Here is a 24,711-nt window from a genome sequence, read left to right on the forward strand (position 1 = left end):
TCAATTGATTTTCAGCATAGGTGCCATGACATTTAGTAAGGGAAAGAATAGTGTTTTCAGCAAATGGTGCTGGGGCAACAAGATATATCCACATGCCAAAAAATAAAAATGGATTTGGACCCCACCACACACCATACCAAAAAAAAAAAAAAAAAAAAAGAAAGAAAAACTCAAAATAGTAGATTTAGATGTATGAGCTAAAACTGTAAAACTCTTAGAAGAAAACAGGTAAAATATTTATGACCTTGGTTTAGGCAATGATTTCTTAGATATGTGAAAAAAGATATCAGAATATTCAGAATATATAAAGAACTCTTACAAGTAAATAATAAAAGGACAAATAACTCAATTAAAAAGTAGGCAAAGGATCTAAATAGATATTTCTCCAAAGAGGACACAGAAATGCCCATAAATACATGAAAGGATGCTCAATATCATTACTCATTAGAAAAATATAAATCAAAATGCAATAAAAGGTCTAGGCATGGTGGCTCACACCTGTCATTCTAGCACTTTGGGAAGCCAACGAAAAAGGATCACTTGAGCCCAGGTATTTGAGACCAGTCTAAGCAACATAGAGAGATCCCATCTCTAAAAAAATTAAAATTAAAAAAACTAGGCAGGCATGATGGTGCACACCTGTGGTCCTAGATACTCAGGAGGCTGAGGTGGGAGGATCACTTGGGCCCAGGAGGTCGAGGCTGCAGTGAGCTGTGAGTGCACCACTGCACCCCAGCCTGGGTGACAGAACAAGACCTGGTCTCAAAAAAAAAAAATTTGTTTAAGTGTTAATAAAAAATGCAATAAGATACCACACTCACTAGGATGGCTAGGAAAAAAGACAGGTAATAATAAGTGTTGATGAGAATATAGAGAAATTGCAATCTCAAACATTGCTGATGAGTGTAGCTACTTCGGAAAACAGTCTCGCAGTTCCTGAAAAAACCTGTTTATAGAGTTACCATATGACCCAGTAATTTCACCTCTTTTATGTACCCAGGAGGAATTAAAAGTTACATCTACACAAAAATTTACGCATGAATGTTCACAGCTACACTATTCATAAGAGCCCCAAAGTGGAAACAACCCAAATGTCTATCAACTGGTGATGGATAAACAAAATGTGGTATGGATATGCATACCATGGAATGCGACTCAGTATAAAAAGGGATGAAGTGCTTGCATATGCTGCAACATGAATGAACCTTGAAAACACATGCTCAGTGAAAGAAACCAGTCACAAAAGACCACATATTGTGTGATTCCGTTGACACAAAATGTTCAGAATACACAAATCTACAGAGACAGAAAGTGGGTTAGTGGTTGCCTAGGACCAGGGAAAGGGGGTCATTTGAAGGGAAATGGTGATTGCCTACTAATGGGTACAGGGCTCCTTTTTGGGTGATGAAATATTTTAAAATTGATTGTAGTGATGGCTTCACAATTCTGTGACTATACTAAAAATCGTTAAATGGTACACTTCAATTGTGTGAATTGTAAGGTATGTGAATTACATCTCAGTAACTGTCTTAAAAGACAAACAAAATGATACAAAACAAAAATGCCTGCATCTTGAAGGTAGACATCATGTTTGGCACTTCTTTGTGCAATGAGAATGAGTAAAGGAGTGTACCTCGCTGATTTTGCACTTGATTGAGGTCCTCCAGCCATTCAAGTCTTGAGAGCATTGAAAACAATAAAAGGGTCTCCTTCTCAGTGATGTTTCTGAAGACTGCACGGGGCAGAGGAGAGTTCACCTCCCCGGGCAGTTTTCTTAAGGCGCTTGGGGAAGGCTGGGTCCAGAAATACCAAAACAGCAACAGGCACTGGAAAGACGGTCCCCTTCCCTCTATGCCTGTGGCTGTCGGATACTCTGTCACCATTGGATTACCTCACAGACCTGCCCCTGTCCATGGTGGTCCCTTCTTATTGTCGTTGCCCACCATGGTGTGGGAGCCGTGTACAAGTGCCTCGATGTGCAATTATGTCTGGAAAAGTTAGGAAGCTTCCATGAACTCTGAGTGCGAGTTCTCAGAAAGTCTGCTAATTACTCTCAGTTCCTGGAGAATCTCTTCCCAAGACCTTGGTCTACAGATGCAGATACAGAAGACAGATCTTACCACTTTGTGCTGTTCCCTGACCTAAAGCGTGCTTCCGGGAAACAGGCTGTATCCGTCCAAAGCTGAAGCTCTCCCCTTGCTGAACCCAGACTGGATCAATACGCTTCGCCCTTATATTCCCTCCTGCCTCTGTCATCATCTTCTCCCCTCCTCCACCCTCTTTCTAGAGCTTCCAACTTCTTTTCTGGCAAGCAGTATCAGGAATAGATCAACACAGAATTCGAAATTAGACAAACCTGATAAGCATCTTCCCTCCTCTTCTTGCTATCTGTGTTAACTGGACCAAGTCACTTTACTGCTCTCCGCCTTTATTCGAGAGAATTATAGCTCCCTGGAGGGCGTGGGTAGTGGTGGTATCAAGAGTTAAGGAGATAATGCAACTAAAGCATTTAGCATGGTGTCTGGCCCCTGGTGAGTGGTCTGCAATTGATAGCAGCTGTTCTTATTTCCTCCTTTGGGCAGAAAGCTCACCCCAGATAGCGTGGTGTGGAGGCACCCTATTGTGCTGAACCCCCAGCCTCTTGGCTCTGCTGTCAGGCATGGTCCCATGGGGCTGGACTTGTAACATCTTCCTCCGCTTTTATGGGAATCGTCTCCCCTGCTCGTTTTGATAGGGCAGAGGCAGCTCGCCCAATTGCACAAACACGCAAAACAGTAACTGTGGCCCCTCAGAGTTTGCGGCTTCTGGATTTGTTACTGGGGTGGGGGCAGGAGAAGAGGAGTGAGGGATAAACAGTCGCCACTTTCTTTCTTCCGTCTGTCCCACCTCTTTCTGTGAAAGAGTGTTTAGTTCAGGACACTCATCTATACCCTCCAAAGCATTCAAATCTGAAGAAAAGTCCGTCCACTGACTAATGACTGATGATGTTGGTAAGATATATATTTTTTCTTTTGTTTTAAGAGATAGGATCTCACTCTTTTGCTATTTTTTAGAGTCTGGTCTTCACTCCTGAACTCAAGGGATCCTCCCACTTCCACCTCCTGAGCAGCTGAGATTGCAAGTGCATGCCCCTATGCCCAGGCTGAGGATATGTTGACATGTTTAAATGGAATGCATGAATGCACTGAGGCCCCTTGGTCATAAGCACTTTCCAGCAACCTCCATCCCAGGCCTCTCCCAGCCCCCACACACTCCAACACAGCCAAAGTGTTCTTTCTCAGGGCTGGTGACCTTGTTTAAGGAAGCCGGGGCATAGGGTTCTCATCAAGTCCCTGCACAGCTCTAAAGCCCTGGGCGTTCGATGTGTTCTCATGTTTTCTTGTAATGCGCAGTACTTGACTAGGGCTCACTAAGTGTTTCTTGACTGGTTAGTCAGGGTGGGCTACTTTCCCTCTCCTTCCCTGAGAGCCCAGCTGAGTACGGAATGAAAGGGAAATGAAATAAACATCTCAGGCCCTGCAGCCCACCAGGGTCATGGTATTCACAGCGCTGCTGTGAGTCAGCGCTGACCCTTCTTTGTCATCGTCGGAGGCACCGGAACTAAGAGCATAAACAGAGGCGGAAGAGGAGGAGGGTTGGGAGCGGCGGGATTAGTCCCTGGGTAATGCTCTATCAAAACCCACAACTTTCAACAATAATCTTCCAGTAGAAACGCTTCTGAAGCCAGACTGGTTTCTGTGCTCTCATGTACAGTATCACATTAGATCCTCTTAACGCCCCCGCAAGGGAGAGCTTTTTGCAAGTTAAAATTCAGTGGGAGCCATGAGCAAGTCCCCAAAAGGATCTGGTTTAGCTTATTTTCAGACAGACGTTTGCTGCATCAGAGAGTGGCGGCATGTGTTCTGTGTAGTCAGATATAGGGCCGGGGATTAGAAAAACGGAGCAGATGTTGCACCATTAATTGTCTAGGATTAGACAGTCTGGAGGTTCAAGATTCGAACTTCAGTTTGCAATTTTGTCCACAGGTATTTAATGAAACAAGGCATTTCCTTGGGGGCTTACAATGGAATTTAAAGGCCCCAAGGGTTTTACATTTAAGCTCGAATTTAAGCTTGAATTTAAAGCTTTTCCTACACACCTTGATTTACAAATGCTCCAAAACTAGGACAGAGAGAGGTTAAGTAACTTGTTCAATGCACTGCCGTAGGTTAGGGTCAGTGGTAAGACCAGAAACAAGGTTTTCTGTTTCCTAATTCATGATTCTTGTCGATTCCTCCCTGTCTGGGCCTTAGTTCCCATCTAAAGCCTATGTGTTGAGACTATGGAATACTTGCTGTCTTTCCTTAATGGGAAGGGGATGATGAGGCAGCCTAAAGCTTAGACACGACTCAGTGTTTTTCAGCATTGAGGATGGATCAGACTCAAAAGAATAAAGATCCAGTCACCTTTTGTTTTTGAGACGGAGTCTTGCTCTATTCCCCAGGCTGGAGTGCAGTGGCGCCATCTCTGCTCACTGCCTCCGCCTCCTGGGTTCAAGCGATTCTTCTCCCTCAGTAGCTGGGACTACAGGTGCATGCCACCACGCCCGGCCAATTTTTTATTTTTTTATTTTTTGGTAGAGACGGGGTTTCACCATGTTGCTCAGGCTGGTCTGCAACTCCTGAGCTCAAGTGATCTGTCCGCTTTGGCCTCCCAAAGTGCTGGGATTCCAGGCGTGAACCACCACGTCCGGCCCCAGTCACCTTTCGAGGTGAGCTTTGAAGAACTCTATTTCCAAGTCTTGGCAAATAGCTCATGCAGGATTTTGTTGGTCCGGTTGCTGCCAATTTTTGGTAGCAAATAATCCCACGCAATAAATAATTCTTTTGGTTCATGTCTATGTCATGTTTGATGATGAAATAACATATATGTTTGCACTTGCATTTGAGGAGACACACTTGTACCCTTAGCCACTAAGCTTGCATGGTTATTAATGTTTCCAGTGTGTTGATCTTGGTTTCCTAATCAGATGATAACTTTCTGGAATGCAGAGACTATTCCTTAGATTTCTTTGTATTTCTCACAGTATCCACACTATTTTGTATTGTCAAGTGCTAGATTTTGTCATACAGTAGATGCTTTAAAAATATGAACAAAATGGGCCAGGCGTGGTGGCTCACGCCGGTAATCCCAGCACTTTGGGAGGCTGAGGGGGGCAGATCACGAGGTCAGGAGATGGAGACCATCCTGGCTAACATGGTGAAAGTCCATCTCTACCAAAAATACAAAAAATTAGTTGGGCAGATCACGAGGTCAGGAGATGGAGACCATCCTGGCTAACATGGTGAAACTCCATCTCTACCAAAAATACAAAAAATTAGCTGGGCATGGTGGTGGGCGCCTGTAGTCCCAGCTACTCAGGAGGCTGAGGCAGGAGGATGGCCTGAACCTGGGAGGCGGAGCTTGCAGTGAGCTGAGATTCACTGCCCTGCAGCCTGGATGACACAGCGAGACTCCATCTCAAAAAATAAAAAAATAAAAATTAAAATTAAAAATTAAAAAAAAATGAACAAAATGGTTTATAAAGAATTGAGTGAGGCTAAGGCAGGAGGATCGCTTGAGCCCAGGAGTTTGAAACCAGCCTGGGTAGCATAGGGAGATCTCATCTCTGCAAAAAAAACACAAAAATTAGCTGGGTGTGGTGGTGTGTGTCTGAGGTCCTGGCTACTCAGGAAATTGAAGTGGGAGGATCACTCGCCTGGAGGTCGAGGCTGCAGTGAGCTGTGATCACAGCACTACACTCCAGCCTAGGGGACAGAGTAAGATCTTGTCTGAAAAAAAAGAAAAGAAAAGAAAAAAGAGAAAAAACAATAGAGAAAATGCTGAAATGAGTTCTTTTGTGTTTCACTGTCAGCTTGCGCCAATAATTCCACTTCTGTATCTTTCTCTACCTCAGACATTCCGAACAGCAGACCAGCCACCTACAGACCAACTTTTAAAAACCCTGAGCTAGCTCGGAGAACAACAAAAAAAAAGCTATGGGCTATCTATGGAGATTTATTGAATGAGAAAAGCTAGAGTTAGAAGACGCCATTGAGATCATCTAGCTTGATGCTCCCTAAACTTTTCTCCTGGTAGCAAAGCAGAGTAGGTGTCTCCCTAGGAGTGGCATGATTTCTTTTAATCTGTGTGCTTTTTCTGTAAAAAATGATATCTCTCTACCTACTGTCTCTCTCTAGCTACTGGGTTATAGGGCCATCCTCCAGACAGCTTTCTCATCCTCACTAATGCACCAGTGACCCCCTCTATCAGGCTGAGTCATTCAGGTGGTCTCCATCAAGAATTTGGAACTCAAACAGTCTGGAAGTTAGAGTTCTAGATAGAAAAACCCAGAAAGACCTGCTGCTGAGGGCTTCAAAGTTGCCCAGACTCCACCATTACCAGTGCCACTTGTTCAGACTCTGAGATGCCCCAACATCCTGCTGACACTTCACTTGTAGATGTAAGCTAGCTTGATTTGATCTATCTATTCTTTTCCATATACACCCCTTTTCTTACGTTTTTTTTTTGATACAGGGTCTTGCTGTGTTGCCCAGGCTGGTCTCAAAATCCTGGGGTCAAGCGATCCTCCTGCCTCAGCCTCCCAAAGTGCTGGGATTATAGGCATGAGCCACTGCACCTACTCTTGTAGGTATATGCTCTTTAACAGATATGTGTCCGTTTTATACTCAGTTCTCTTATTACAGTTATCTCCATAACTGCAAGACTGGGCTTAGTGGCTCATGCCTGTAATGACAACATTTTAATTTAATGAAAGAGCATCCCTTGCCCATGATTAATTTAGATATCCTATGAATTTAATAATGTAATACAATTTGCTAAACAGACATTTGCACTAAAATAGAGTAGAAGATGTATCAGGTTGAACCGCTTGAAATTCCTGGTATTTGACTATTTTTTACCTACAGCAATTTCATATGATTCAGAGTCATGTATCTCAAGTTAACCAGTAGGAACAGCAAGGATTATACGGTCATGGGCTACCTAATGACATTCCAGTCAACAATGGACCTCATATACAATGGAGATCCTTTAAGATGATAAAGAAGCTAAAAAATTCCTACTGCCTAGTGACACTGTAACTGTACTAATGTAGTGCGACACATTACTGAGGTGTTGTGAGGGTGATGTAAGTAAACCTGCCTCACTGCCAGTCATATGAAAATATAGCACATACAATTATGTATAGTACATAATACTTGATAATGCTAATAAACAACTATGTTACTGGTTTATGTATTACTATACTACAGATTATTATTATTATTTTTTTGAGACGGAGTCTTGCTCTTCGCCCAGGCTGCAGTGCAGTGGCGCGATCTTTGCTCACTGCAACCTCTGCCTCCCGGGTTCCCGCGATTCTCCTGCCTCAGCCTCCCAAGTAGCTGGGACTACAGACATGTGCCACCACGCCTGGCTAATTTTTGTATTTTTAGTAGAGACGAGGTTTCACCATATTGGCCAGGCTGGTGTCAAACTCCTGACATTGTGATCTGCCCACCTTGGCCTCCCAAGGTGCTGGGATTACAGGCGTGAGCCACTGCGCCTGGCCTATACTATAGTTTTTATCCTTGCTCTAGAGTGTACTCCTTCTGCTTATTTAAAAAAAAAAAAAAGTTAACTGTAAAGCAGTCTCAGGCAGGTCTTTCAGGAAGTCTTCCTGGAAAAAGCATTGTTAGCCTAGGAGAGTAAAGCTCCACGCCTGTTACTGCCCCCGAAGACTTTCCACCAGGACAAGATGTGGAGGTGGAAGATAGTGATATTGATAATCCTGACCCTGTATAGGTCTAGGCTAAAGTGTGTGTTTGTGTCTTAGTTTTTACAAAATGTTAAAAAAAAAAAAAGAAAAAGACATAGAATAATGATAAAAAGAAAACATATTTTTGTACAGTTGTACAATATGTTCGTGTTTTAAGCTAAGCATTATTACGAAAGAGAGCTGTAACTCTTTTAAAAATTTTAAAAGATTATAAATTTTATAAAGTAAGAAAGTTATTGTAGGCTAAGTTTAATTTATTATTGAAGAAAGAAACAGTTAAAAAATTAAGTGTAGTGTAGCCTAAGTGTACAGTGTTCATAAAGTCTACAGTCATGTACAGTAATACCCTGGGCCTCCACACGCACTCACCACTCACTCATGGACTCACCCAGGGCAACTTCTAGTCCTGCAAGCTTCATTCATGTTAAGTGCCCTATACGCATATACTATTTTTTGTCTTTTATACCGTGCTTTTACTGCACCATTTCTGTTTAGATACACAAATACTTACCATTGTGTTCTAACTACCTGTAGTATTCAGTACAGTGCCATGCTGTTTGTTACAGGTTTATAGCCTAGGAGCAACAGGTTATACCACACAGCCTGTGTGTGTAGCAGGCTATAACATCTAGGTTTGTGTAAGTGTACTCTATGACATATTATGTTCCCACAATGCCAAAATCACCTAAAGATGCATTTCTCAGAATATATCCCCACCATTTAGTGATTCATGACTGTATTAGGTTTTCAGTTTACCATTCATTCACTCACACTCTCAATAAATATTTCATTGAGCATCCTTATGTGAAGATCAGTGCATTAGATGCTTACAGAGCCACAAAGCAGAGTCCGATACAGACTCCATGCTCAAGGGGTTTGCTGGGGTGGTTTTAAAATATAAGGTAAACAATGATACATATAATAAATAAGATTAAGTACTATGAGAGAGGAGAGAGAGATTTCTTGTAGCTAAGAATATGAAAAGTTTCATGAATGTGGTAGTCTTAGAGTGGGACTTCTATGTTTTATGTTCAAATTTTCAGTATAAGGAAAGTTTCCCAGAGAGGTGGAAAAAAGTATGAGCTGGGAGAGGGAGAGAAAGCCGGGAAATTATGATTCATGCACAGTAACCAGAAATTAATGCTGAAATGCAGTGAAGGAGAATCATGGGAAAAAACATTGGAAAAGGAGGTTGTGGCCAAATTTCGGGAGAATTTTATAGCAATGAGGAATGACAAACGTTTTCCAACTAGGCAATAACATGGTTAGAGTTGAATTATAGGAAACGTGACCACACAGCATGAGGAGGTTGAACTGGAATGGGAATTACTGGTGACCACGGTCCAGGACTAAGGTGATGAGGAAGTAGGATAAAAGCAGTGCAAGGATTTGTTGAGGTTTAGTCTGGTCTAACCAGGCCAAGATAACCACCAGGCCAAGATAACAGTGTCTGGTCTAACCAGGCCAAGATAACAGTGTGAATTCTCTTTGATATTTCAGAAATGAAGATTGGTGGTATCATCTTCATTCTATGAGATCCTTACAGAGAAGGCAGTTACGATGACTTGCTTCCAACAGGCAGCCAGCGTGCACTAATTTGAAGTAAGGAGTCAGTCCGAAGGACTTACGATGTTAAGCAAAGAAAAATAAAAATTTTTGGACTCATTTTATCTCACTTTCACCGAATGAAGCCTGAGCTCACTTCTTCTATTTGCTCTTGGGCATTTGAAATCAGGTGCTTGACAGATATTTGAAAACCAAATAATGTACAGAGAATTTTGAAGTTTTAGCCAAGAAAAGCTCTCTAGGTAAAAGAGAGTGGCAGTAAAAGCAGCCCTGAATTTTCTCCCTTATATTTCATATTGGGGTTTTCATTTATTCCTGTTGGAGGAGGCATAGTGGATCTCTGGAGCTCTCTGCTGTTCAAATCTAGGAGGGTTTTCTGGCTTAGTTTACAAAACAGACGAAGATTTTCATATCTGTCCTTTTTGGAATAACTGAAACCATGCATACCTTCCTGCTGTAAACAAAAGGAAAACTGGAAAAATATATGAGACAAAAGTTTTTTCACATTGGAAAATAGGTAGCATAGAATTGTGGTCCTAAGAGAAATGAAACAAATAAGGTGAGCCCTAAGATTTCCCCAGCTTTCTACCTGGGGCATTTTCTGGACATTGGCATGGGGAGGTGATCCCAAGAGAACACGACAGTCTTTCTGAGTGGTACAAACAGAAGATAGAATTTGGGGAAGCTTAGGCAGTCAGAAATTCTGGAGCAGTAAGAGATGAGGGAGCTGTATAAAAAAAGAGATCCGGCCGGGCGTGGTGCCTCACGCCTGTAATTCCAGCACTTTGGGAGGCTGAGGCGGGTGGATCACGAGGTCAGGAGATTGAGACCATCCTGGCTAACACGGTGAAACCCCGTCCTGTCTCTACTAAAAATACAAAAAAATTAGCCGTGCGTGATGGCGAGCGCCTGTAGTCCCAGCTACTCGGGAGGCTGAGGCAGGAGAATGGTGTGAACCTGGAAGGCGGAGCTTGCAGTGAGCCGAGATCGTGCCACTGCACTCCAGCCTGGGTGACAGAGCAAGACTCCGTCTCAAAAAAAAAAAAAAAAAAAAGAGATCCAGCCGGGCGCAGTGGCTCACGTCTGTGATCCCAGCACTTTGGGAGGCCGAGGTGGGAGGATCACTTGAGGTCAGGAGTTCGAGACGAGCCTGGCCAATATGGTGAAACCCCATCTCTACTAAAAATATGAAAATTAGCTGGGCGTGGTGACAGGCGCCTGTAATCCCAGCTACTCAGGAGGCTGAGACAGGAGAATAGCTTGAACCCGGGAGGCGGAGTTTGCAGTGAGCCGACATTGAGCCACTGCACTCCAGCTTGGGCGACAAGAGCAAAACTCTGCTTAAAAAAAAAAAAAAAAAAAAGAGAGAGAGAGAGAGATCCAGAAACCCACATAAGAATTCTCCTAAATCTGTTGCTCAATACTAAGCTACACAGCATAGGGTGAAACTCTCACAGGCCAGGTAAGGAACAACCAAGGAGCAGGAGATTGAATAGCTGCCACAGTCAGTCTGCAAGATGTTTTAGTTCTGACCAGCCAGAGTGGAGAGTGCTTACTGAGCCTCCAGGCTGAATGGAAGCTCCAGAGGGTCTCGTCATAATAGGGGGGCTAAACTAGTGCTAATATAAGGGCTTCTTTAAATCTGCCCTATAAAGCTTAAAAACAAGCCTTGAAAGGAGCAAGCCAATCCATAAGGAACTTAACTGTCTGCCAGAATAAAATGTAACACTCTCAACACTTTTTAAAGGAATGCAATAAAATTCAACACACGAAATATAAACTACGATTTCTAGCCCCCAATATGAAATTAATAGACACAGAAAGAAGCAGAAAGATGAGACCATAATGGGGAGAAGTATCAGTCAATGAAAGTAGATGCAGAAATGACAGAAATGATAAAATTAGTAGACAAGGACTTTTATATATATATTTATTTATTTAGTTCTTATTGGAGACAGAGCCTCTCTCTGCCACCCAGAGCTGGAGTGCAATGGTGTAATCATAGCTCACTGCAGCCTCAAATTCCTGGGGTCAAGCTGTCCTCCCACCTCAAAATTGGCATAAAATTGCTCAAAAATTCAAAGGAACATATGAAGAAAAGAAAGAAATATACATATATAAAATAAATACATGGAATAAAAATAGAAATATGAAATGAAAAATTCACTGAATAAGATTAATAGAAGTTTAGACTCTACAAAAGTAAAGATTAGTAAACTTGAAGATGTAACAATAGAAACTATCTGGCCAGGTGTGGTGGCTCACGCCTGTAATCCTAGCACTTTGGGAGGCTGAGGTGGGCAGATCATGAGGTCAAGAGATCGAGGCCATGCTGGTCAACGTGGTGAAACCTCGTCTCTACTAAAAATACAAAAATTAGCTGGGTATGGTGGCGGCCACCTGTAATCCCAGCTACTTGGGAGGCTGAGGCAGAAGAATCACGTGAATCGGGAGGTGGAGGTTGCAGGGAGTCGAGATTGTGCCACTGCACTCTGCCCGGCGACAGTGAGACTCCATCTCAAAACAGAAAAAACAAAAAAACAAACAAAAAAAACCCCAAAAACCCCACGACAATAGTAACTCTCCTAAGTGAGTTACAAGTTCACTTTAATAAGCTAGGGGAAAAAAAAATTAAATCTCACCCAAAGTAAATCCCTGGAAGGAAAAATAAGGAGCAGACATTTTTATTTATTTCAGTGAAAGTAAAATTAGAGAAAATAAAAATCAACAGAACAGAACAAAACCTTTTTCTTTAAAAAGATAAAAATGACTAATCTCTAGCTAGACTGATCTCAAGAAATAAAACAGAGAGACATAAATGACCAATGTCAGAAATGAAAGAAGGGATATCACCACACATACTCATATATTAAGAAGACAAAACAGACTTATATCCCTGCTTTTGTGATGGAGGTGTGGTAAGAAACTCAGGAAATGGATTTTTGGGTGGAGAGAAAAAGGAAGAGTATAAAGAATATTCATTTGGTCCATGTAGGTGACCCTATGGAGAGAAGCGTGGCTTGGCATTAAGAACAGTTATGGAGGCTGGGAGGGTTGGGGAGATACTGGTCAAAGGACACCAAATTTCAGTCAAATAGAAGGAATAGATCTATTGTACAACACGGTTACTGTAGTTAACAACAATGTATAGTATCCTTGAAAATTGCTAAGAGAGTAGGTTTTAGATGTTCTCACCACACACAAAAATGGTATTTGAGGAAATGCATATAATACACTCAATTTAGTTATTCCACAATGTATAGATATTTCATAACAAAAGGTTGTATGCAATAAATAAATAAAACTTTTGTCAATTTGAAAAATAAACTAATGTTTTTTTTTTTAAACCATCTAGTTAGTCCCTGGTGTGAATACTGGAGTGGTTGTGTTGTATTCCATTCTGATTTTTTAAAATTTAGGCTTGTTGAGGAAGGCCACACCCTTTGGGTGGGTCTGGCATCCCCTGCAGTGAGTGCTCATTCTTTGTGAGGAGAAAAATTCTCTTGGGTCTTAGGTGGAAAACAGAAAGGTAGACCTTTAAAAGATGTGAGAGTAGAAAAGAGGAGTTCCTGCTCTCTTGCTTGCTTGCTTTGCTCCTGAGTCTAGGACTGTGGATGCTGGAGGCCTGATAGGCATAGCTGGAGTGGTGTTTTGATGGTCTCTGCCATCATGTGGGAGACGGTTGAGAGCAGGAAGGATAAGTGACAGTAGTGGCTGCTAGCTAAAGATGAGTAAAGTATATCTTGCATGACCCATGTAAAAGCCTTAACTGATACAACCTAGCAGTAGAGTGTTGCACCTAAAGAACAATTTAACAGAAAATCAAATTCTTACTGACGGCTTCCAAACTCATTCAGGGAGACATAAGTACGTACTCTCTTATTAACATGCTGTGTCTTCACTTATTCTCTAGTGCTCAACAACTCCTGGACACCTCTAACCCAGAAGATCTTCTTCTTCTCCATATTATCCTGTCTCCATGTTCTACTCCGTCTATCATCTCTCAATCTGGCCCTGTTCTTCAGAAAACTCTGCTCCAAATAGTTGTCCCTCCAACCTCTCATCATACAAAACTCCCTAGGGAACGTTTTTCATCGTCTTTGACTGTTTTTTATTTCTAGAATCCAAGTGTGTGGAATTTTTTTCTTTTAAAGTAAGAAAAAGGGCAAGAGGCTATTGTGGTGGTGACGGTGGTGTGAAGGGATAGGTTTCTGAATCCCTACGCAGACATCTTAAACTCTGACATACTTGTAAGCTTGGTGATTTAGTTTGATGTTATTTTAGGCATTCATTTTCTCTTTATTTTTTATACATTCTTGGGTCTTTATAAATATTAAATATTTTGTAATTTATCATTTATGCTATCGAGAAAAGTAATATAATATTGATAGAGGAAAATTTAACATTGAATAGAAAAGCATTGAAGATATGCATACCTTTACCAATTTTACTACTAGGAGAAAACCTGGAAATCATTTTCAAGTTGTGCAAAAATTTAGCCAGACATTTCTATAACTACATTCATAAAAGTGATGTATTAGAAAGAACCTCATGTCCACTGATATGGACAATATCACTGTGGAAGGACGTCAATAAAATAAATTATAGTATATACTATCTAAAATAATGCTGTGAAATACTTCTTGATGACAAGGTTTAAAAGTTTTATAATATATGTTAAATAGTTGTGGAAAACCATATGACTAAAATATCTCATTTTTATAAAAATGTAACATTTACAGAAATATTGAATCATATGCAACAAACTATCTGTGGTGGTAGAGGACAGGGTATTTCTCATTTTTGTGCTTTTCTGTTTTTGACAATGTATGTGTGTAGTAGGAATGTGTTTGTCTGCCTGCAAATTACAGAAAGCTGATTTCAGTTGCTCATCAAATAGATTCCCCACTTCATTTACTGGAAATCTGAGTGTAGATGGCACCTGGCCTTGGTTCAGCACTGATAATGTCATTGGGGGAACTGGGAGCCCTTTCCAACACCCAAGTCTCTCAAAGGGCTGGCTCCTTATCCTGAGGTCTCTGCTCAGCATGTCACCAGCATCTCTGAGAGTCTTAGAGCCTTTTCCTCACATTCACCCCATGAGCCAGAAGATGCTGCAGTTCTAGAAGTCATGATCATGCCTGCATTCCGGGCAGAATTACTCCAAAGGAGGAAGCAGCAACATGGCAGGTCACCACTTTCGTCTTATCGTCTGAACTGGAACCTGTGCCCTCTGCCCTCTCCCCAGCTCCAAGGGATGCTGGGGACTTGAGTATCTCAGTTTTTCCAGCATTGACAACTGAGAGATGTCTAGGATTGTTTGGTAGAGTCAACCTCTGACATCTGCCCCAGTATGTATTAATTGACAACAAGGTAACATTTTTAAAAAGAGATTGCTAATAATCAATAGATTATTTTAATGGAGGCCGCATGAATGCTGTAGAGTGTAGAATTTGATGATACAATTCCAATTGGTTGTTTTGCTAATATTTGTTATGTGCACAACATTGTGCAAGGGGCTTGCGGAGGAAAAGGAAATGTCTGAGATGATCAGCCATTGGGAGACAAATACTGCTGTCTAGGAGACATGTCTTATATTCAGAGCTCAGTATAATACTGCAGTCTAGCAGACATGTCCTATATTCAGAGCTTAGTATAATACTGCAGTCTTGGAGACATGTCTTATATTCAGAGCTTAGTATAGAGTAGGATACATACAACAGGAAGAAATATCAAAGCCAATGGTAGAGACAAATATTGCTCTGAGATATCAGCAAGGAAATAAGTGTGTCCAAGGAGTTTCCTGGGGGAGATCACACCCAAGCTTGGCTTTAAAGCATGTGAGGATTCAGAGGAAGGCTTCTTTGAGCATGGCAACATCATGTGTCATGTGGGGGCCAGTGATGAGGCTATGCAAACTTGAAATCAAGAGTAGGGGGTGCCGGAGAGAGCTTGAAAAGGTTTTCAAACAGATATTGAAGTATTTCCATTCCAAGGTGAAGGAAGCCACATCTTGTTCCAGGAGCTCGTAGCTCATCCCTGTGACATTTGTTCTGCTGACTCAGCTTCTCCGCAGGGCTGTTCCTGTTGTTTGCAAGGGGCCTAGATGCCAAGAGCTTGATTCCTGCCGTCAGGCATCTGCCTGCACTTTCTACCCCACTGGGGGATGCCCTGCTCAGACCTCTGTCTCCTGGTCTCACACACCTACTTTGCCAACTCTGCCGTTTGCTCTCTCCCACCCACCAGCAAGAGTCTTTGGTGATGACTTTGTGAGGCCACCTCAAGTGCCAGCATCTATGAGTTGTGACTTGTGACATGTGGCTGGGGTCCTTCACAAGATGCTTCAAGAAGCTGATTTCAGGCACTCTGGATACAAGAGATGAATGACAGTTGTAGTATTAACCCAGGAAGTATTGGAAGATGGGGGTACTGTTATCAACGTCCACTGCGAGCATTGTAGGGCAGATCTGAGTGCTGGAGGACCCATGGGCCAGGGCTCAGTGGTGACCACAGAAGGAGCACTGGATTGAAAGCAGGCTCTGCTACTGACATGCAATGGAAGCTTAGGTCTTGGAACCTTGTATAATCTCTCTGGGCCTTGGCTTCCTCATCTGTTAAATGGAGGTATTAACACTTGCCCTCCTCACTCCAGTTTAACAATCCTTATTTATTGAACACACTTTATATGCCATAATATTTCTAGTCTGAATAAATGAATCAACAAAGCCCCAGGACCCCAGACTCACACATGTACACAAACACATATGCACACACAGAATGGCCATTCTTAGAGGGACCTTGGAGGTGGAGTAGTCCATTGTAGGTAGAAGAAAGGCACAAAGGTTAAGCACGAACATAATGTATTAATTGTGGAATGAGATATGAGTACCAACTGCCAGGCTTCTTTGCACGGATCTATCTCAGCACAAGACTTCATCCTTCCCATTTGTCCGCACTCAGTATTCAAATATAAATAAGCCTTAGTTAATGCCTGTCCTCAAGTAGCTCACAGTCTAATGAGGAAGCTGATACAAATGCAGATAATTGCAATATAAATGGTAAATGGTGCAGCAGTGCTAAGTCAGTGAACCAGTGAAGTCAGGTTCACAGACGAGGTGATGTCTGAGCTATGGCATTGTGAAGGGTGGCAGAGTGATGATCAAATCTAAGAGGCAGTTATTTCCTAAAATGGCTGCCAGGGACATGGATCATTGATCCTTTGCTCCCCGCGACTTGTCCTACTTCACCCCTGTAATTTTTCCACCAGTTGCTTCTTGCATGCACAAGTGAGTAGGAAGAATGTGAATCATTCAGTCAGGAGACCTGGATTCTCATCTCAGCTACTAGTAACTTCCAATGTGACCTGGGCATTAGCCACAGTTGTGAGTGCTGTGCTTTGAGAGGTAAAGAGGACATTTGCCATTGAATCCCTTTCTCCATTTAAGGAATCCTCTATCTAAAAATTCTAGGTCAGAGAAAAAGTCTATGTCTCATTGAGAATGTGAAATTTGCCGGTTTCCTGGCTTTCCTTGCAGCTCGGGTGGAGATTGGTGAACTCGGTTCTCCTGATCAGAAGCCCATTGGACAGAGTATGAATCAGAAGGAAGTGAGGACAGTGGTGAGTCCTCCTGCAGGTGGTAGCTGTCCCAGACAGGGCTGTGTCTCTGCAGTGCAAGCTGCAAAGTCCAGCGTCCACGATAGCAGCACCCGCTTTCTCCCATGACCTGCTCTGATGTCGGGCTTTGCTCCCGGACCGTGGTTCTCCTGCTCCCCTACCACATACATTGTCCTTTGAAGATGTTCCCTTTTTTTGGTGATGTAAGCATTCCCAGTTTCTGCTGCTTGCTACTAAGCACCTTAATTACTAACAATGGTGCAGGATATTTTCTTGACCTTTTCATGAGACTCACAAGAGAGGTACCCTGTTTAGTCAGCCCGCCATGCTCAACCATTCACAGGAGGGAGCACAGAATTGAATGAGTGCGGGAACTGGCCAGCTGCTTAGGTGCTGGCAGGAGCAAACTCTGTGCAGGCCCTGTAGCAGCATCCAGGTGGGGGTGCCTGTGACCCCAAGGCCCTAGAGGGCATGTCACAATGCTCCCTTAGCTCTGCAGTCTGTGGACAGCAATGTGTTTTCAATTCAGTGGGCCCTTTGCCTCATCACGTGGGGCAGCTGTCCTCTGCCAGTGAGGGCAAAGAGCCACTGTGACAGCCTTTTTGGGTATCTGCACTTGGTGGCTCCTGAATTCTTGTCCAGTGCCCAAGAAGAATGAGGTCATGCAGACAAATCAAAGGATGGTAAATGCAGAGAATTTTATTGAAGGATTAAAATGGCTGGCAGTGGAGGGGGGAGCTGGAATTGGGATGGGATGGGGTCACTCTCCCATGAAGTCAAATCGCATCACTGCCTCTCTCCTCCAAAGTCAAGTCACCTCTTTCTGATGTCCAGCCACTGTCTCTGAAGTCAAGTCACCTCTTTCTGATGTCCAGCTGCTTCTCTGAAGTCAAGTCACCTCTCCCTGTGATCCAGCCACTTCTCTGAAGTCAAGTCACCTCTCCCCGACATCCAGCCATGTCTCTGAAGTCAGGTAATCTCTCTCCAATGTCCAGCTGCTTCTCTGAAGTCAAGTTGCCTCTTCCCAATGTCCAGCTGTTTCTCCTCTCTTACTGGCTGAGCCTGGGGTCTTTATAGGCACAGGATGGTTGGGGGTAAAAGTAGTTTTGGAAAGGGCAACACTCAATTGGTAAAAAGACTTTATTCAGAAAGAACCAATTGAGAGAGAGCAGGCAAACAGGAATAGAAGTTCTCACTTTGGGCTGCCAGTTTCAGGCTACTTTGGGCTTGAAGGTGGGGTTTCCACTGGGGACCTGTCCCTGTCTGCGTAGAGTTTCTCTGCCTCATGCCTCTATCACCACGGCTTGGACAAGATGCTCTCCAAGGTTCCTTCTATCTCAGTGTTCTGCAATTCTAGAATTTGTCTTTAGATCAGCTAGTGCATTGCTGGCCCCTAAATTAATGCTTACTGAGTGACTGAACAAATAGGCCACAGGATCCCTGCCTCAGACGTTCCCGTTGCTGTGCTTTTCACTATCTCACTCAGTGATCAGAGATACCCACATGGAGGTAGCAGGAGCCACATCAGCAAGAAGCAGCAATGCCGTTCCACCCTGCCCTATGATTTTATTAATGTTTTGAAAAATCGGCCAACATGGAAGCACTGTCTCCCTGCATGGTGTGCATCTGCTGGAGGATGTGCAAGATGTGGAAGCCATGGTTTCTATCCCCAGACAACAATAGTCTGATAAGGAAGAAGAGGTTAGCATATTTTAAACGTTTAGTGCTAAACAATGTCAAAGAGACATAAAGACCCAGAGAAAGGAGAAATTGGTGAACAGATTTAAAAAAAGGAAGTGGTAGGCAGAGTATGAAAGTTTGAGTATGATTTAATTAAGCAGAAGGAAGTTCATATTTGGTGTGGAACCCAGCACAAGTTGGGGCCCAGAGCCAAGAACAAGTTGGAAACTTATTTGTCATTGGGGAATCAGGTTCACGTGGGGGAGTGGCAGGAATAGAGGGGATGTCTTATTTTCAACGGCCTTGATTGCTTGGCAGGTCCTTTCACACTCTGCTTGTAGGTTCAGAAAACAAACAAATGACCTAGGTATGGTAACACAAGCCTATAGTCCCAGCTACTTGGGAGGCTGAGGCGGGAAGATCACTTGAGTCCAGGAGTTCGAGGGTGCAGTGAGCCATGATTGTATGATTTGCACTCCAGCCTGGGCGACAGAGCTGTCTCTAAAAAAAATTGTTTTAATGTTTTTAAAAAGTACACCAACAAACAAAGAATATCAACAAAGAAAATCACTAGACACAGTTAGGTGGGAATCATTTGGAAACCAAAGGAGGAGAAATCAATTCAATAAGTGATTTTGCAGACTCTGGTCTAGGCACAGAGATACAGCAATAAACAAAACATAGCCTGTTCTCATAGAGCTTGTGTTCTATGAGGATCAAATAGATGATATATACACATGCACACACACATGTAGACACATCGATGTCAGGTGGTGATATGCATCTGAAGGAATCGAGCCAGGGAAGGGTACTCAGGAGTGCAGCTTCCAGGGGAGCATGCAGTGTTTGAGGGATGTTAAGGGAGAGATCAGGTCACCTGATTGAAAGGTGAAACCAAAAGGAAGAGAGTGAGCTATTTGGGTTGCTAGGGAAAGAGTCATCTAAGCAGATGAAACAGCATGTGCAAAGGCCCTGAGGCACAAGCCTGTGGGGTGTTCATAGAACAACTGGTTGGCCAGTGCCATAGATGAAAAATGAACTGGGGGCTGGGCACGGTGGGTCATGCCTGTAATCCCAGCACTTTGGGAGGCCGAGGCAGGTGGATCACTTGAGGTCAGGAGTTCAAGACCAGCCTGGCCAACACGACGAAACCCTGTTCCTATTAAAAATACAAAAATTAGCCAAACATGGTGGCAGGCACCTGTAATCCCAGCTACTTGGGAGGCTGAGGCACCAGAACCACTTGAACCTAGGAGGTGGAGGTTGCTGGGAGCTGAGATGGCACCACTGCACTTCATCTTGGGTGACATAGTAAGATTCTGTCTCAAAAAAGAAAAGAAAAGAAAAGAAAAATGAGCTGGGCTGGGGAGAATGGAGAGTGGCAGGGGACAAAGTCGGAGAAGTCATGGGAGATGGTAGATCCTGAGAGGCCTTGGAAAACACGTGAGGAAAATAATCAATGTGGTGTACCTGCATACGCACTACCCACTACAATCCATGCTCCACTGCAGTTGGTGATTCCCATAGGTGAGCTGTGCTGGCTGCAATCAAATCCTAAAATGACCTGATGGCATTGAGAGCTTGTGGCTCCAGCTCCTTTCTTTTTCATGTGAAATCTCTTTCAGGAAAGCCCCACTTCTCCTGCTTTTCTATCCTGTTGGCTCATCTCACATCAATAGGCCGTGAAGCTGGCTAGGGCTTACACCACCTCCTAGCTTATGCTTGTCTTTGACAACATGAATAAAATGCTGATTTTCCTCAGGTGACCACTGTACCAACAACTGGTGAAGTTTTCTCCAAGAGTCTTTGCTTTTGAAAATCTATTTGGGCAATGCCAGCAATTTCCACTCTCACTGAGTTTGCCTGTGGTCCTGTTATTCTTGCATCCAGTTCATTTCATGCCTTGCCATTGGCTTGGCCTTAACTAATAGTGATGGCCTGTGTCTTCATGCTGTCTTAGTGCACAGCCGCACCTGCACCAAGCTGTACTGCAGACATAGCTGTAAGCTTCTGTCCTTCTCTTTAAGAATATCCCTGAGAGTCTCGGTTCCCTACCTGCACGAGGGATGGTGGAAGCCTTTCCTGCCACCCCAGTTTTCTCAGAAGCGAATGCTATGTGCATCCACTCCTTTCTAGCATCTTCTAATGATCTTTCATGTCCCTACTGGATGTTTCCCTTTGCATTGCCGCCCATGTCCACAGGACTGATGAAGCACACTCTGTGGTTGTCACTAGTGATCTGAAGGTGGAGCAGCGGTCTTTTAGGATGTTATAAGAACTGCATTAGAAATACAAAGGGTGGGTTTTTGAGAAATCATGAACTCCTGTGTCCAGGGTCTGGTTAATCTCAGGCAGATGGGCCTGCCGGGTTGCCCCTAAGAAACCTGTGTCAGTTGAGCCCCAAGGGCCGCTCCCTGGAGAGGCTCAGGATGTCCTTTTAAGGAGAGGGCTCACAGGGGCTAGAGGCAGAGCAGGACCCAGGCATCTTCAGTGGCTCTGACCAAGGTGCTGGCACCCTCCAATTGCCCCCAGCCCACTCGGGCTTTGCAGTTTCTCAATGATGTCCTCCCCTTCCTGAGTGTCCCTCCACTCACCCCACTGAGAAGCATTTCAGTGGGATGCTTAAGCACACGGGTTCTGAGCCAGAATGCCTGGCTTCCTGACTCTAACTCCCTAGCATGAGACCCTGGACAAACGACTTGACATCTCTGTGCCTCAGTTGCATTATCAATAAATTGGAAGTCATCAGAGTTCCCACTTCAAAAGACAGTTATAAGGATTTTACGTGTAAATAGGTAAAGCTCTTAGAATTATTAATGCATGAAAAGCATGTAGCACACATTGTGGATATAAATGACTTCACAGGATTTGTTGGTTCTATCTTGAGGTCTGATGGTGCCTCCCAGGTACTTGCCCACGTCTGGCCAGAGTTCCTTCCACATGAATTATGCTTGGCAGGTATAGGAACTCTTGTCTTCTTAAGGAATTAAAAAATGAATAAATGAACGAACATAGAAAGCCTCAGATCTTCAGGAAAGTGAACAAGTTCTCCTTTGTGCCCATCTCCCTGGATTTACAGCTTCATTTTGCCTATATATAGAAGAACCCATGACAAGAGAGTTTAGGGTGCATGACAGTACAGGAAAATGGCTTATGCAAACTGAGACCTTCAATTAATGCATGCAGTTTATATTAGTCTGTTTTCAAACTGCTATCAAGAACTACCTGAGACTGTATGATTTATAAAGAAAAGAGGTTTAATTGCCTCACAGTTCCACGTGGCTGGGGTGGCCTCAGGAAACTTACAATCATGGTGCAAGGAGAAGGGGAAGCAAGGCACATCTCATATGGTGGCAGGAGAGACAGCAAGAAGGGGGAAGTGCCAGACACTTATCAAACAACCAGATCTCGTGAGAACTCTTTCATGAGAACAGCATGGGGGAAACCCCCCCCTATGATACAGCCACCTCCCACCAGGTCCCTCCCTCGACATGTGGGGATAACAATTTCAGTTGAGATTTGGGTGGGGATACAGTGCCTAACCATATCACACTAGTTCTTTCACTAGACCACAATGAGACTTAAAAATAAAGAAGGTATGATTTCTGCCCTCCAAGAACTTACAGTCCTGTTAAAAGACAAGATTATTTAAATGAGATGCTGGGTCACAGGGGAGCATGGAGAAGGAGAGTATCAATGTGGGATGGTCTACTCTCGGGGAGAGTCTTCCCTGCAGAGAAGGGACTTCATGAATGGGTACACTGGACAGGTGGAAGGAAGATCATTTCAGCAGGAGGGCAGACATCAAGGTAAGGATGAGCATAACCTATTTATCTATGGACAGAGCCAGGGGAAGCAACTTTACCTCCCAAGGAGATCCCAAACCAAAGGAAGATGCATCCATTCTATTCACCTGCAGGCCTTCCTCTTAGATTGGGGTAGATAAGAAGCCTGGGCCAGGCATGATGGCTCACATCTGTAATCCCAGCACCTTGGGAGGCTGAGATGAGTGGAACACTTGAACCAAGGAATTTAAGACCAGCCTGAGCAACATGGTGAAACTCTGCCACTACAAAATACAAAAAAATTATCCAGGTGTGGTGGCATGCACCTGTAGTCCCAGCTACTCAGAAGGCTGAGGTGGGAGGACAGATTGAACCCAGGAAGGTGGAGGCTTCAGTGAGCCGGGATCATGCCGCTGCACTCCAGCCTGGGTGACAGAGTGAGACCCTGTCTCAGAAAAAAAAAAAAACAAAAAAACATCTGGGGTCTATAGGAAAATAGAGAATTCTTAACAAATCCTCAGATTTAAAGTGTACTGTAAAGGACAGGTTTAACTAACAGTTATCAAGACAGTATTTTAAAAATAGATATTATCTCTTATATTCTTCACAATGACCCTAAAGTTGGTTTTTCTGCACATATTTTACAGATGGACTTATGAGGTCAATGGGTTTACCTATAAATTCCTGGTTTCTGCTCCTTACCCTTCCTTTACATCTCTCCTCTGTCCCCATCCATATTGCCTGCCTGCTTCTAGGAGCTGTAGAACCAGCAGCCAGAAGTTTCTTTGCTTCACTAATGCAATTGCCTTTCCTCAGGGTGAGTGGTAGGAAATCTGGTTCAGGCAGTGGGGAAAGGCAGGGAAATTGCTGGTTATATTTAGTGTCAGAGGCTCTCAGGGAGGAGCTGGGGGCTTGGCAGAATTTCCTCACAGCTTGGAGGCCCCTGGAGGCCTGAGGCACTGCCTGCTCAATTCTCAGAGTTCAGGCACAGATGGCCCTCGTCAGCCCTTGATTGGTGGGGGGGCACGGGTTCTCACTCCAGTGAGTCTAGGGGGAGGGATCTCCAGAGGTCTCTGCCCAGCTGGCCACCTCCTGCCCGAAACTATTCAGTATAGAAGAGGGAGGGAGAAAGACCAGATGGGCCACAGGCTTTGGGCCTCAAGGTGTGAATTTTGTCCTAACCTCAGTCATCTTGGGTACTAGAGGACAGACACCTCTTTATTAGGCAGCTGTTTGTTTGGTGATTAACCTAGGGAGCTTGGAAGGCACCCAGGATAATTGTCAAAGCCCGGCAGCCATCTCTGCTGCTGAAATCTTTGTGGGGTGGGGAAGAGTCCTGGGAGGCAGGGGCGTCTCCCTGGAGTTACAGCTTCATTTTGCCTGTACATAGAAGAACCCATAAGAGAGTTTAGGGTGAATGAGTGTATAGGAAAATGGCCTTATGCAAACCGATCCCTCAATTAAATATATACACTTGGCCTTTCATGAGACTGTGAAGAAATTTAAAAACAAGATATGATTTCTGCTCTCTAGGAACTTATAGTCCTGTTTAAAGACACGAAGAGAAAAACGAGATGCCAAACCACAGTGGGAGTTTAGAGAAGACTGTGATGAGAGTTGGAGCATTCTTGGGGAGTCTTTGCTGCAGAGATGGGACTTTATGCATCAGTACATTCTTAAAGTGTCTACGCTGCCCTGGGATGCTGAGCCCCTGGACACCACAGGTGGCATTTCAGCTATGAGTGAGGGGGGGCATTTGGAAGGGGAGCCCCGAAGGGGAAGACAATGGCTCAGAGAGAATGAAGTCAGCACTTCCCAGCCTCTGTGTGCTGCGGTCCAAGGCTTCGGCGGGGAGCACTGTAGAGCAAAAGTTCTGAGAGCCACGGCTGAGGCTTAACTGGCCAGAGCGAGCTTGGCAGCTGCTCTCGTCCCAGCAGGCTTTGCTCTCTGAGGCAGTCATTCCCACCACACAAAGGCAGTTCTGTGCCTCCCAAAGGTGCTTGGGGCAGGAAATGAAGAGCGGAACAGCCCCCATCAATCCAATAGGATTGTTGTTTTACGCTGGCGTGGAGCCTCAGACATCAAAAGGGCTGGAGAGTGAAGCCACGTGTGGGCCGTGAAGGTAAGCAGCTCTGCCTGTGCTCCCAAGCAGGGTGCCTATTCCGGGACAGCATGGAAGCTCCCATGGCCACAGCTACGAGGGAACTGAAGGGAGAGAGGGAGAAAGGGAGAGAGGGAGAGAGGGAGAGAGGGAGAGAGGGAGAGGG

Source organism: Gorilla gorilla, chromosome 7 (genome assembly GCF_029281585.2).
Source record: "Gorilla gorilla gorilla isolate KB3781 chromosome 7, NHGRI_mGorGor1-v2.1_pri, whole genome shotgun sequence".
Classification (NCBI taxonomy): domain Eukaryota; kingdom Metazoa; phylum Chordata; class Mammalia; order Primates; family Hominidae; genus Gorilla; species Gorilla gorilla.